Below are 14865 nucleotides of genomic sequence, written 5' to 3' on the forward strand. Positions count from 1 at the left end.
CTAACCCTAACCCTAACCCTAACCCTAACCCTAACCCTAACCCTAACCCTAACCCTAACCCTAACCCTAACCCTAACCCTAACCCTAACCCTAACCCTAACCCTAACCCTAACCCTAACCCTAACCCTAACCCTAACCCTAACCCTAACCCTAACCCTAACCCTAACCCTAACCCTAACCCTAACCCTAACCCTAACCCTAACCCTAACCCTAACCCTAACCCTAACCCTAACCCTAACCCTAACCCTAACCCTAACCCTAACCCTAACCCTAACCCTAACCCTAACCCTAACCCTAACCCTAACCCTAACCCTAACCCTAACCCTAACCCTAACCCTAACCCTAACCCTAACCCTAACCCTAACCCTAACCCTAACCCTAACCCTAACCCTAACCCTAACCCTAACCCTAACCCTAACCCTAACCCTAACCCTAACCCTAACCCTAACCCTAACCCTAACCCTAACCCTAACCCTAACCCTAACCCTAACCCTAACCCTAACCCTAACCCTAACCCTAACCCTAACCCTAACCCTAACCCTAACCCTAACCCTAACCCTAACCCTAACCCTAACCCTAACCCTAACCCTAACCCTAACCCTAACCCTAACCCTAACCCTAACCCTAACCCTAACCCTAACCCTAACCCTAACCCTAACCCTAACCCTAACCCTAACCCTAACCCTAACCCTAACCCTAACCCTAACCCTAACCCTAACCCTAACCCTAACCCTAACCCTAACCCTAACCCTAACCCTAACCCTAACCCTAACCCTAACCCTAACCCTAACCCTAACCCTAACCCTAACCCTAACCCTAACCCTAACCCTAACCCTAACCCTAACCCTAACCCTAACCCTAACCCTAACCCTAACCCTAACCCTAACCCTAACCCTAACCCTAACCCTAACCCTAACCCTAACCCTAACCCTAACCCTAACCCTAACCCTAACCCTAACCCTAACCCTAACCCTAACCCTAACCCTAACCCTAACCCTAACCCTAACCCTAACCCTAACCCTAACCCTAACCCTAACCCTAACCCTAACCCTAACCCTAACCCTAACCCTAACCCTAACCCTAACCCTAACCCTAACCCTAACCCTAACCCTAACCCTAACCCTAACCCTAACCCTAACCCTAACCCTAACCCTAACCCTAACCCTAACCCTAACCCTAACCCTAACCCTAACCCTAACCCTAACCCTAACCCTAACCCTAACCCTAACCCTAACCCTAACCCTAACCCTAACCCTAACCCTAACCCTAACCCTAACCCTAACCCTAACCCTAACCCTAACCCTAACCCTAACCCTAACCCTAACCCTAACCCTAACCCTAACCCTAACCCTAACCCTAACCCTAACCCTAACCCTAACCCTAACCCTAACCCTAACCCTAACCCTAACCCTAACCCTAACCCTAACCCTAACCCTAACCCTAACCCTAACCCTAACCCTAACCCTAACCCTAACCCTAACCCTAACCCTAACCCTAACCCTAACCCTAACCCTAACCCTAACCCTAACCCTAACCCTAACCCTAACCCTAACCCTAACCCTAACCCTAACCCTAACCCTAACCCTAACCCTAACCCTAACCCTAACCCTAACCCTAACCCTAACCCTAACCCTAACCCTAACCCTAACCCTAACCCTAACCCTAACCCTAACCCTAACCCTAACCCTAACCCTAACCCTAACCCTAACCCTAACCCTAACCCTAACCCTAACCCTAACCCTAACCCTAACCCTAACCCTAACCCTAACCCTAACCCTAACCCTAACCCTAACCCTAACCCTAACCCTAACCCTAACCCTAACCCTAACCCTAACCCTAACCCTAACCCTAACCCTAACCCTAACCCTAACCCTAACCCTAACCCTAACCCTAACCCTAACCCTAACCCTAACCCTAACCCTAACCCTAACCCTAACCCTAACCCTAACCCTAACCCTAACCCTAACCCTAACCCTAACCCTAACCCTAACCCTAACCCTAACCCTAACCCTAACCCTAACCCTAACCCTAACCCTAACCCTAACCCTAACCCTAACCCTAACCCTAACCCTAACCCTAACCCTAACCCTAACCCTAACCCTAACCCTAACCCTAACCCTAACCCTAACCCTAACCCTAACCCTAACCCTAACCCTAACCCTAACCCTAACCCTAACCCTAACCCTAACCCTAACCCTAACCCTAACCCTAACCCTAACCCTAACCCTAACCCTAACCCTAACCCTAACCCTAACCCTAACCCTAACCCTAACCCTAACCCTAACCCTAACCCTAACCCTAACCCTAACCCTAACCCTAACCCTAACCCTAACCCTAACCCTAACCCTAACCCTAACCCTAACCCTAACCCTAACCCTAACCCTAACCCTAACCCTAACCCTAACCCTAACCCTAACCCTAACCCTAACCCTAACCCTAACCCTAACCCTAACCCTAACCCTAACCCTAACCCTAACCCTAACCCTAACCCTAACCCTAACCCTAACCCTAACCCTAACCCTAACCCTAACCCTAACCCTAACCCTAACCCTAACCCTAACCCTAACCCTAACCCTAACCCTAACCCTAACCCTAACCCTAACCCTAACCCTAACCCTAACCCTAACCCTAACCCTAACCCTAACCCTAACCCTAACCCTAACCCTAACCCTAACCCTAACCCTAACCCTAACCCTAACCCTAACCCTAACCCTAACCCTAACCCTAACCCTAACCCTAACCCTAACCCTAACCCTAACCCTAACCCTAACCCTAACCCTAACCCTAACCCTAACCCTAACCCTAACCCTAACCCTAACCCTAACCCTAACCCTAACCCTAACCCTAACCCTAACCCTAACCCTAACCCTAACCCTAACCCTAACCCTAACCCTAACCCTAACCCTAACCCTAACCCTAACCCTAACCCTAACCCTAACCCTAACCCTAACCCTAACCCTAACCCTAACCCTAACCCTAACCCTAACCCTAACCCTAACCCTAACCCTAACCCTAACCCTAACCCTAACCCTAACCCTAACCCTAACCCTAACCCTAACCCTAACCCTAACCCTAACCCTAACCCTAACCCTAACCCTAACCCTAACCCTAACCCTAACCCTAACCCTAACCCTAACCCTAACCCTAACCCTAACCCTAACCCTAACCCTAACCCTAACCCTAACCCTAACCCTAACCCTAACCCTAACCCTAACCCTAACCCTAACCCTAACCCTAACCCTAACCCTAACCCTAACCCTAACCCTAACCCTAACCCTAACCCTAACCCTAACCCTAACCCTAACCCTAACCCTAACCCTAACCCTAACCCTAACCCTAACCCTAACCCTAACCCTAACCCTAACCCTAACCCTAACCCTAACCCTAACCCTAACCCTAACCCTAACCCTAACCCTAACCCTAACCCTAACCCTAACCCTAACCCTAACCCTAACCCTAACCCTAACCCTAACCCTAACCCTAACCCTAACCCTAACCCTAACCCTAACCCTAACCCTAACCCTAACCCTAACCCTAACCCTAACCCTAACCCTAACCCTAACCCTAACCCTAACCCTAACCCTAACCCTAACCCTAACCCTAACCCTAACCCTAACCCTAACCCTAACCCTAACCCTAACCCTAACCCTAACCCTAACCCTAACCCTAACCCTAACCCTAACCCTAACCCTAACCCTAACCCTAACCCTAACCCTAACCCTAACCCTAACCCTAACCCTAACCCTAACCCTAACCCTAACCCTAACCCTAACCCTAACCCTAACCCTAACCCTAACCCTAACCCTAACCCTAACCCTAACCCTAACCCTAACCCTAACCCTAACCCTAACCCTAACCCTAACCCTAACCCTAACCCTAACCCTAACCCTAACCCTAACCCTAACCCTAACCCTAACCCTAACCCTAACCCTAACCCTAACCCTAACCCTAACCCTAACCCTAACCCTAACCCTAACCCTAACCCTAACCCTAACCCTAACCCTAACCCTAACCCTAACCCTAACCCTAACCCTAACCCTAACCCTAACCCTAACCCTAACCCTAACCCTAACCCTAACCCTAACCCTAACCCTAACCCTAACCCTAACCCTAACCCTAACCCTAACCCTAACCCTAACCCTAACCCTAACCCTAACCCTAACCCTAACCCTAACCCTAACCCTAACCCTAACCCTAACCCTAACCCTAACCCTAACCCTAACCCTAACCCTAACCCTAACCCTAACCCTAACCCTAACCCTAACCCTAACCCTAACCCTAACCCTAACCCTAACCCTAACCCTAACCCTAACCCTAACCCTAACCCTAACCCTAACCCTAACCCTAACCCTAACCCTAACCCTAACCCTAACCCTAACCCTAACCCTAACCCTAACCCTAACCCTAACCCTAACCCTAACCCTAACCCTAACCCTAACCCTAACCCTAACCCTAACCCTAACCCTAACCCTAACCCTAACCCTAACCCTAACCCTAACCCTAACCCTAACCCTAACCCTAACCCTAACCCTAACCCTAACCCTAACCCTAACCCTAACCCTAACCCTAACCCTAACCCTAACCCTAACCCTAACCCTAACCCTAACCCTAACCCTAACCCTAACCCTAACCCTAACCCTAACCCTAACCCTAACCCTAACCCTAACCCTAACCCTAACCCTAACCCTAACCCTAACCCTAACCCTAACCCTAACCCTAACCCTAACCCTAACCCTAACCCTAACCCTAACCCTAACCCTAACCCTAACCCTAACCCTAACCCTAACCCTAACCCTAACCCTAACCCTAACCCTAACCCTAACCCTAACCCTAACCCTAACCCTAACCCTAACCCTAACCCTAACCCTAACCCTAACCCTAACCCTAACCCTAACCCTAACCCTAACCCTAACCCTAACCCTAACCCTAACCCTAACCCTAACCCTAACCCTAACCCTAACCCTAACCCTAACCCTAACCCTAACCCTAACCCTAACCCTAACCCTAACCCTAACCCTAACCCTAACCCTAACCCTAACCCTAACCCTAACCCTAACCCTAACCCTAACCCTAACCCTAACCCTAACCCTAACCCTAACCCTAACCCTAACCCTAACCCTAACCCTAACCCTAACCCTAACCCTAACCCTAACCCTAACCCTAACCCTAACCCTAACCCTAACCCTAACCCTAACCCTAACCCTAACCCTAACCCTAACCCTAACCCTAACCCTAACCCTAACCCTAACCCTAAGCCTAACACGGCGTGTTCTTGTGCAAAAAGCCGCTCCCGAGCTCCAGCTGGAAGTGTAAAAAGAACCAGGCTGGATAAAAAAAAGAACCGGGCTGGATCAAAAAAGAACCGGGCGACCCGTTAAAATTGCTTAGCTGAGGTCCTGGAAGCCTAACACGGCGTGATCTTGTGCAAAAAGCCGCTCCCGAGCTCCAGCTGGAAGTGTAAAAAGAACCGGGCTGGATAAAAAAAAAGAACCGGGCTGGTTCAAAAAAGAACCGGGCAACCCGTTAAAATTGCTTAGCCGAGGTCCTGGAAGCCTAACCCGGCGTGATCTTGCCCGAAAGTCGGCCTCTATACTTCCATTTTAGGTACCAGGGGCTATTAGTGTACTTGGTCCCACTAGTCAGTGTACTCATCCAGTTACCCCCCGTTTTCCAAAACACCATCGGCACGTATAAGGGGGGGACTCTTGAGAGAGATGAGGTATATGGCAGCGCAACACCAATCCGCTCCGCGCTGGTTCCCATGTCGGCTACGGATGAATAAAACCAGCCTGTCCCCCCTGGAGCTCACGAGACACGGAATTTTTTCTAAGTGCCAACGGCTCTTCCGAGCAAACGTGTCCGCTCCGGCTGGTTCCCCCGTCGGCCTCGAATGACGAAAAATGCCGGTCTCCGCCCGGAGCTCATGACAAACGAAAAATTTTCTAAGTGCCAACGGCACTAGCGAGCGAATGTGTCCGCTCGGCGCTGGTTCCCGGGTCGAACCCGGAAGACGAAAAACGCCGCTCTCCGCCCGGAGCTCATGACAAACGAAAAATTTTCTAAGTGCCAACGGCACTAGCGAGCGAATGTGTCCGCTCGGCGCTGGTTCCCGGGTCGAACCCGGAAGACGAAAAACGCCGCTCTCCGCCCGGAGCTCATGACAAACGAAAAATTTTCTAAGTGCCAACGGCACTAGCGAGCGAATGTGTCCGCTCGGCGCTGGTTCCCGGGTCGAACCCGGAAGACGAAAAACGCCGCTCTCCGCCCGGAGCTCATGACAAACGAAAAATTTTCTAAGTGCCAACGGCACTAGCGAGCGAATGTGTCCGCTCGGCGCTGGTTCCCGGGTCGAACCCGGAAGACGAAAAACGCCGCTCTCCGCCCGGAGCTCATGACAAACGAAAAATTTTCTAAGTGCCAACGGCACTAGCGAGCGAATGTGTCCGCTCGGCGCTGGTTCCCGGGTCGAACCCGGAAGACAAAAAACGCCGGTCTCCGCCCGGAGCTCATGACAAACGAAAAATTTTCTAAGTGCCAACGGCACTAGCGAGCGAATGTGTCCGCTCGGCGCTGGTTCCCGGGTCGAACCCGGAAGACGAAAAACGCCGCTCTCCGCCCGGAGCTCATGACAAACGAAAAATTTTCTAAGTGCCAACGGCACTTGCGAGCGAATGTGTCCGCTCGGCGCTGGTTCCCGGGTCGGACCCGGAAGACGAAAAACGCCGGTCTCCGCCCGGAGCTCATGACAAACGAAAAATTTTCTAAGTGCCAACGGCACTAGCGAGCGAATGTGTCCGCTCGGCGCTGGTTCCCGGGTCGGACCCGGAAGACGAAAAACGCCGGTCCTCGCCTGGAGGTCCCAGCAAAATCGGCGAAAAAACGACTAAGTGTCAACTTTCGAAAAAACGACTAAGTGCCCACGGCTCTGCGGGGCTTGTGAGTCCGCCCCGCGCCGGTTCGGTGGTCGGCCTCAAAAAGCAAAAAATCAGCCTCTCTCCCTGGAGCTCACCTCGAGGTACCAGGGGGTGAGGTACCCGGGCTAAGGTGCAGTACCTTTTTTGGTCTTCAGGTGCGCCAGAGTACAATGAAATGGTCCCAGTAGTCAGTGTACTCATCGACTTTCCCCCCGTTTTCCAAAGCACCTCGTTTACGAGTATGGAGGAGATGGTGCTGGTCTCCCCACGGCGTCGGACACGCCGTCCTCGACAGCACAAGGTCGGATAGAAGACCTGGAAAGCGCCGTGGCACGCGCTGGAGGTGGGCACTTTGGCGAAAAAACGACTAAGTGTCAACTTTCGAAAAAACGACTAAGTGTCAACTTTCGAAAAAACGGCTAAGTGTCAACTTTCGAAAAAACGACTAAGTGTCACCTCTCTGAAAAAATGGCAAAGTGTCGCCTCTCTGAAATTTTTCTAAGTGCCCACGGCTCTGCGGGCTCGTGCATCCGAGCCGCGCCGGTTCTGCAACCGGCCTAGAATGACGAAAAATAACGGTCTCCTCCTGGAGCTCACAGCCAATTGTGGCGAAAAAGTGGCAAAGTGCCCACGGCCCTGCCGAGCTTTGGCGTCCGCTCAGCGCCGGTGCCGCAGTCGGCCTCGAATGACGAAAAATGACGGTCTCCTCCTGGAGCTCACAGCCAACTTGGCAAAAAGTTTCTAAGTGCCCACGGCCCTGCCGAGCTTTGGCGTCCGCCCAGCGCCGGTTCCGCAGTCGGCCTCGAATGACGAAAAATAACGGTCTCCTCCTGGAGCTCACAGCCAACTTGGCAAAAAGTTTCTAAGTGCCCACGGCCCTGCCGAGCTTTGGCGTCCGCTCAGCGCCGGTGCCGCAGTCGGCCTCGAATGACGAAAAATGACGGTCTCCTCCTGGAGCTCACAGCCAACTTGGCAAAAAGTTTCTAAGTGCCCACGGCCCTGCCGAGCTTTGGCGTCCGCCCAGCGCCGGTTCCGCAGTCGGCCTCGAATGACGAAAAATAACGGTCTCCTCCTGGAGCTCACAGCCAACTTGGCAAAAAGTTTCTAAGTGCCCACGGCCCTGCCGAGCTTTGGCGTCCGCTCAGCGCCGGTGCCGCAGTCGGCCTCGAATGACGAAAAATGACGGTCTCCTCCTGGAGCTCACAGCCAACTTGGCAAAAAGTTTCTAAGTGCCCACGGCCCTGCCGAGCTTTGGCGTCCGCCCAGCGCCGGTTCCGCAGTCGGCCTCGAATGACGAAAAATAACGGTCTCCTCCTGGAGCTCACAGCCAACTTGGCAAAAAGTTTCTAAGTGCCCACGGCCCTGCCGAGCTTTGGCGTCCGCCCAGCGCCGGTTCCGCAGTCGGCCTCGAATGACGAAAAATAACGGTCTCCTCCTGGAGCTCACAGCCAACTTGGCAAAAAGTTTCTAAGTGCCCACGGCCCTGCCGAGCTTTGGCGTCCGCCCAGCGCCGGTTCCGCAGTCGGCCTCGAATGACGAAAAATAACGGTCTCCTCCTGGAGCTCACAGCCAACTTGGCAAAAAGTTTCTAAGTGCCCACGGCCCTGCCGAGCTTTGGCGTCCGCTCAGCGCCGGTTCCGCAGTCGGCCTCGAATGACGAAAAATAACGGTCTCCTCCTGGAGCTCACAGCCAACTTGGCAAAAAGTTTCTAAGTGCCCACGGCCCTGCCGAGCTTTGGCGTCCGCCCAGCGCCGGTTCCGCAGTCGGCCTCGAATGACGAAAAATAACGGTCTCCTCCTGGAGCTCACAGCCAACTTGGCAAAAAGTTTCTAAGTGCCCACGGCCCTGCCGAGCTTTGGCGTCCGCCCAGCGCCGGTTCCGCAGTCGGCCTCGAATGACGAAAAATAACGGTCTCCTCCTGGAGCTCACAGCCAACTTGGCAAAAAGTTTCTAAGTGCCCACGGCCCTGCCGATCTTTGGCGTCCGCCCAGCGCCGGTTCCGCAGTCGGCCTCGAATGACGAAAAATAACGGTCTCCTCCTGGAGCTCACAGCCAACTTGGCAAAAAGTTTCTAAGTGCCCACGGCCCTGCCGAGCTTTGGCGTCCGCCCAGCGCCGGTTCCGCAGTCGGCCTCGAATGACGAAAAATAACGGTCTCCTCCTGGAGCTCACAGCCAACTTGGCAAAAAGTTTCTAAGTGCCCACGGCCCTGCCGAGCTTTGGCGTCCGCCCAGCGCCGGTTCCGCAGTCGGCCTCGAATGACGAAAAATAACGGTCTCCTCCTGGAGCTCACAGCCAACTTGGCAAAAAGTTTCTAAGTGCCCACGGCCATGCCGAGCTTTGGCGTCCGCTCAGCGCCGGTTCCGCAGTCGGCCTCGAATGACGAAAAATAACGGTCTCCTCCTGGAGCTCACAGCCAACTTGGCAAAAAGTTTCTAAGTGCCCACGGCCCTGCCGAGCTTTGGCGTCCGCCCAGCGCCGGTTCCGCAGTCGGCCTCGAATGACGAAAAATAACGGTCTCCTCCTGGAGCTCACAGCCAACTTGGCAAAAAGTTTCTAAGTGCCCACGGCCCTGCCGAGCTTTGGCGTCCGCCCAGCGCCGGTTCCGCAGTCGGCCTCGAATGACGAAAAATAACGGTCTCCTCCTGGAGCTCACAGCCAACTTGGCAAAAAGTTTCTAAGTGCCCACGGCCCTGCCGATCTTTGGCGTCCGCCCAGCGCCGGTTCCGCAGTCGGCCTCGAATGACGAAAAATAACGGTCTCCTCCTGGAGCTCACAGCCAACTTGGCAAAAAGTTTCTAAGTGCCCACGGCCCTGCCGAGCTTTGGCGTCCGCCCAGCGCCGGTTCCGCAGTCGGCCTCGAATGACGAAAAATAACGGTCTCCTCCTGGAGCTCACAGCCAACTTGGCAAAAAGTTTCTAAGTGCCCACGGCCCTGCCGAGCTTTGGCGTCCGCCCAGCGCCGGTTCCGCAGTCGGCCTCGAATGACGAAAAATAACGGTCTCCTCCTGGAGCTCACAGCCAACTTGGCAAAAAGTTTCTAAGTGCCCACGGCCATGCCGAGCTTTGGCGTCCGCTCAGCGCCGGTTCCGCAGTCGGCCTCGAATGACGAAAAATAACGGTCTCCTCCTGGAGCTCACAGCCAACTTGGCAAAAAGTTTCTAAGTGTCACATCTCTGAAAAAACGGCTAAGTGTCGACTTTCGAAAAAACGGCAAAGTGTCACATCTCTGAAAAAACGGCTAAGTGTCGACTTTCGAAAAAACGGCTAAGTGTCAACTTTCGAAAAAACGGCTAAGTGTCGCCTCTCTGAAAAAACGGCAAAGTGTCAACTTTCGAAAAAACGACAGAGTGTCGCCTCTCTGAAAAAACGACTAAGTGTCGACTCTGAGAAAATGGCAAAGTGCCCACGGCTCTGCGGGCTCGTGCATCCGACCCGCGCCGGTTCCCCAGCCGGCCTGAAATAAGGCAAAACCAGCCTCTCCGCCTGGAGCTCAGAGCCAACTTGGCGAATATTTTCTAAGTGCCCACGGCTCTGCGTGGCTACGGCGTCTGCCCAGCGCCGGTTCCTGGGTCGAACCCCGAGGACGAGGAATGCCGGTCTCCGCCTGGAGGTCCCAGCTTAATCGGCGAAAATTTTCTAAGTGCCCACGGCTCTGCCGGGCTCGTGCATCCGACCCGCGCCGGTTCCCCAGCCGGCCTGAAATAAGGCAAAACCAGGCTCTCCCCCTGGAGCTCAGAGCCAATTGTGGCGAAAAAACGACTAAGTGTCAACTTTCGAAAAAACGACTAAGTGTCAACTTTCCAAAAAAACGGCTAAGTGTCGACTTTCGAAAAAACGGCTAAGTGTCAACTTTCGAAAAAACGACTAAGTGTCGCCTCTGAAAAAACGACTAAGTGTCGCCTCTCTGAAAAAACGACTAAGTGCCCACGGCTCTGCGGGGCTTGTGAGTCCGCCCCGCGCCGGTTCGGCGGTCGGCCTCAAAAAGCGAAAAATCAGCCTCTCTCCCTGGAGCTCACCAAAAATTTGTCGAAATTTTTCTAAGTTCTCCTCGAGGTACCAGGGGGTGAGGTACCCGGGCTAAGGTGCAGTACCTTTTTTGGTCTTCAGGTGCGCCAGAGTACAATGAAATGGTCCCAGTAGTCAGTGTACTCATCGACTTTCCCCCCGTTTTCCAAAGCACCCCGTTTACGAGTATGGAGGAGATGGTGCTGGTCTCCCCACGGCGTCGGACACGCCGTCCTCGACAGCACAAGGTCGGATAGAAGACCTGAAAAGCGCCGTGGCACGCGCTGGAGGTGTCACTGTGGCGAAAAAGTGACTAAGTGTCAACTTTCGAAAAAACGGCTAAGTGTCAACTTTCGAAAAAACGGCTAAGTGTCAACTTTCGAAAAAACGGCTAAGTGTCAACTTTCGAAAAAACGACTAAGTGTCGCCTCTCTGAAAAAACGGCAAAGTGTCAACTTTCGAAAAAACGACTAAGTGTCAACTTTCGAAAAAACGACTAAGTGTCACCTCTCTGAAAAAATGGCAAAGTGTCAACTGCGAATGTGGTGGTGCATGGAAGGAAGTGGAGGACGGCCGCCTCCTTAAACACAGGCCGAAGAGGAGCGTCAGGGCCGGCTCCTTAAACACGGACCGAGTGTCGCCCTTAACACAGACCAAGCGGAGGACGGCCGCCTCCCTAAATACAGGCCGAACCGGAGCGCGAGGGCCGCTCCTTAAACACGGACCGAGTGTCGCCCTTAACACAGACCAAGGGGAGGACGGCCGCCTCCTTAAACACAGGCCGGAGAGGAGCGTCAGGGCCAGGCTCCTCAAACATGGACCGAGTGTCGCCCTTAACACAGACCAAGGGGAGGACGGCCGCCTCCTTAAACACAGGCCGGAGAGGAGCGTCAGGGCCAGGCTCCTCAAACATGGACCGAGTGTCGCCCTTAACACAGACCAAGGGGAGGACGGCCGCCTCCTTAAACACAGGCCGGAGAGGAGCGTCAGGGCCAGGCTCCTCAAACATGGACCGAGTGTCGCCCTTAACACAGACCAAGGGGAGGACGGCCGCCTCCTTAAACACAGGCCGGAGAGGAGCGTCAGGGCCAGGCTCCTCAAACATGGACCGAGTGTCGCCCTTAACACGGACCAAGGGGAGGACGGCCGCCTCCTTAAACACAGGCCGGAGAGGAGCGTCAGGGCCAGGCTCCTCAAACATGGACCGAGTGTCGCCCTTAACACGGACCAAGGGGAGGACGGCCGCCTCCTTAAACACAGGCCGGAGAGGAGCGTCAGGGCCAGGCTCCTCAAACATGGACAGAGTGTCGCCCTTAACACAGACCAAGCGGAGGACGGCCGCCTCCCTAAATACAGGCCGAACCGGAGCGCGAGTGTCGCTCCTTAAACACGGACCGAGTGGAGGACGGCCGCCTCCTTAAACACAGGCCGAACAAAATGACACAAAGTGTCAACTGCGAATGTTGTCCATCCAAGGAAGGAGCGTGATGCCCGGCCGGCTCCTTAAACACAGGCCGAGAGTCGCCCCGGACGGTCCGCCTCGCGGCGCCCGTCTGCTCGGATAAAATGACACAAAGTGTCAACTACGAATGTTGTCCATCCAAGGAGGGAGCGTGATGCCCGGCCGGCTCCGAAAACACAGGCCGAGAGTCGCCCCGGACGGTCCGCCTCGCGGCGCCCGCCCGCTCGGATAAAATGACACAAAGTGTCAACTACGAATGTTGTCCATCCAAGGAAGGAGCGTGATGCCCGGCCGGCTCCTTAAACACAGGCCGAGAGTCGCCCCGGACGGTCCGCCTCGCGGCGCCCGTCTGCTCGGATAAAATGACACAAAGTGTCAACTGCGAATGTTGTCCATCCAAGGAAGGAGCGTGATGCCCGGCCGGCTCCTTAAACACAGGCCGAGAGTCGCCCCGGACGGTCCGCCTCGCGGCGCCCGCCCGCTCGGATAAAATGACACAAAGTGTCAACTACGAATGTTGTCCATCCAAGGAAGGAGCGTGATGCCCGGCCGGCTCCTTAAACACAGGCCGAGAGTCGCCCCGGACGGTCGCCTCGCGGCGCCCGTCTGCTCGGATAAAATGACACAAAGTGTCAACTACGAATGTTGTCCATCCAAGGAGGGAGCGTGATGCCCGGCCGGCTCCGAAAACACAGGCCGAGAGTCGCCCCGGACGGTCCGCCTCGCGGCGCCCGTCTGCTCGGATAAAATGACACAAAGTGTCAACTGCGAATGTTGTCCATCCAAGGAAGGAGCGTGATGCCCGGCCGGCTCCTTAAACACAGGCCGAGAGTCGCCCCGGACGGTCCGCCTCGCGGCGCCCGTCTGCTCGGATAAAATGACACAAAGTGTCAACTGCGAATGTTGTCCATCCAAGGAAGGAGCGTGATGCCCGGCCGGCTCCTTAAACACAGGCCGAGAGTCGCCCCGGACGGTCCGCCTCGCGGCGCCCGCCCGCTCGGATAAAATGACACAAAGTGTCAACTACGAATGTTGTCCATCCAAGGAAGGAGCGTGATGCCCGGCCGGCTCCTTAAACACAGGCCGAGAGTCGCCCCGGACGGTCGCCTCGCGGCGCCCGTCTGCTCGGATAAAATGACACAAAGTGTCAACTACGAATGTTGTCCATCCAAGGAGGGAGCGTGATGCCCGGCCGGCTCCGAAAACACAGGCCGAGAGTCGCCCCGGACGGTCCGCCTCGCGGCGCCCGTCTGCTCGGATAAAATGACACAAAGTGTCAACTGCGAATGTTGTCCATCCAAGGAAGGAGCGTGATGCCCGGCCGGCTCCTTAAACACAGGCCGAGAGTCGCCCCGGACGGTCCGCCTCGCGGCGCCCGCCCGCTCGGATAAAATGACACAAAGTGTCAACTACGAATGTTGTCCATCCAAGGAAGGAGCGTGATGCCCGGCCGGCTCCTTAAACACAGGCCGAGAGTCGCCCCGGACGGTCGCCTCGCGGCGCCCGTCTGCTCGGATAAAATGACACAAAGTGTCAACTACGAATGTTGTCCATCCAAGGAGGGAGCGTGATGCCCGGCCGGCTCCGAAAACACAGGCCGAGAGTCGCCCCGGACGGTCCGCCTCGCGGCGCCCGTCTGCTCGGATAAAATGACACAAAGTGTCAACTACGAATGTTGTCCATCCAAGGAGGGAGCGTGAGGCCCGGCCGGCTCCGAAAACACAGGCCGAGAGTCGCCCCGGACGGTCCGCCTCTCGAGGCGCCCGCCCGCTCGGATAAAATGACACAAAGTGTCAACTACGAATGTTGTCCATCCAAGGAGGGAGCGTGATGCCCGGCCGGCTCCGAAAACACAGGCCGAGATTCGACCCCGGACGGGCCGTCTTCTCCCGGCGCCCGCCCGCGTACGCCCCCCATCCCCGGTCGCCCGTCTGCTCCCGGCGGGCCTCCGAGTACCCCCTCACCCAACTGACCGACTGGCACTCATGACCCGCCTTGGTAGGGCCTCCATCGGCCTCGGCTCGTCCGACGTCGGGTGGACGGTTCCTACCCACTGCGGGTCGCACTCTAGCGCCCCGGCCGCCGCGTGAGCGTGCGCTCCCCGCGCCGCCCCGCAGGCCCCGGCGCGACCGTACTGCGGCGAGACCGAGACGACCCGGTTTGGCATCCATCCCACCTAGCCACGATCCACGGAGGCCGAGCGAGCGGCTGAGTGTCGGGCGCCGCGCGTGCGAGCGTCCGCCGGCCGCGCCGGTCCTTCCGCGAATGTCGTTTCTCAAACCCTCCGGCTTGATAGCGGCGGCACCACGGGAAGCCGTCCACACACACACCGTCCGACCTCTATCCGAAAAGCCTTCCCGACCAACCGCGGTCGCGGGGGCGTCTGTCGCTCCGCATCGGGGGGGCGTATGGCTTCCGCGCTACGCGCTGCGGGCTCGGGGGGGCCGCAACGGCTGAGTCTGACTCGGCCGGGGCGCAGCT

The sequence above is a fragment of the Syngnathus leptorhynchus genome, unplaced genomic scaffold (genome assembly GCF_054491065.1).
Source record: "Syngnathus leptorhynchus isolate UIUO unplaced genomic scaffold, UIUO_Slep HiC_scaffold_335, whole genome shotgun sequence".
Taxonomy (NCBI): domain Eukaryota; kingdom Metazoa; phylum Chordata; class Actinopteri; order Syngnathiformes; family Syngnathidae; genus Syngnathus; species Syngnathus leptorhynchus.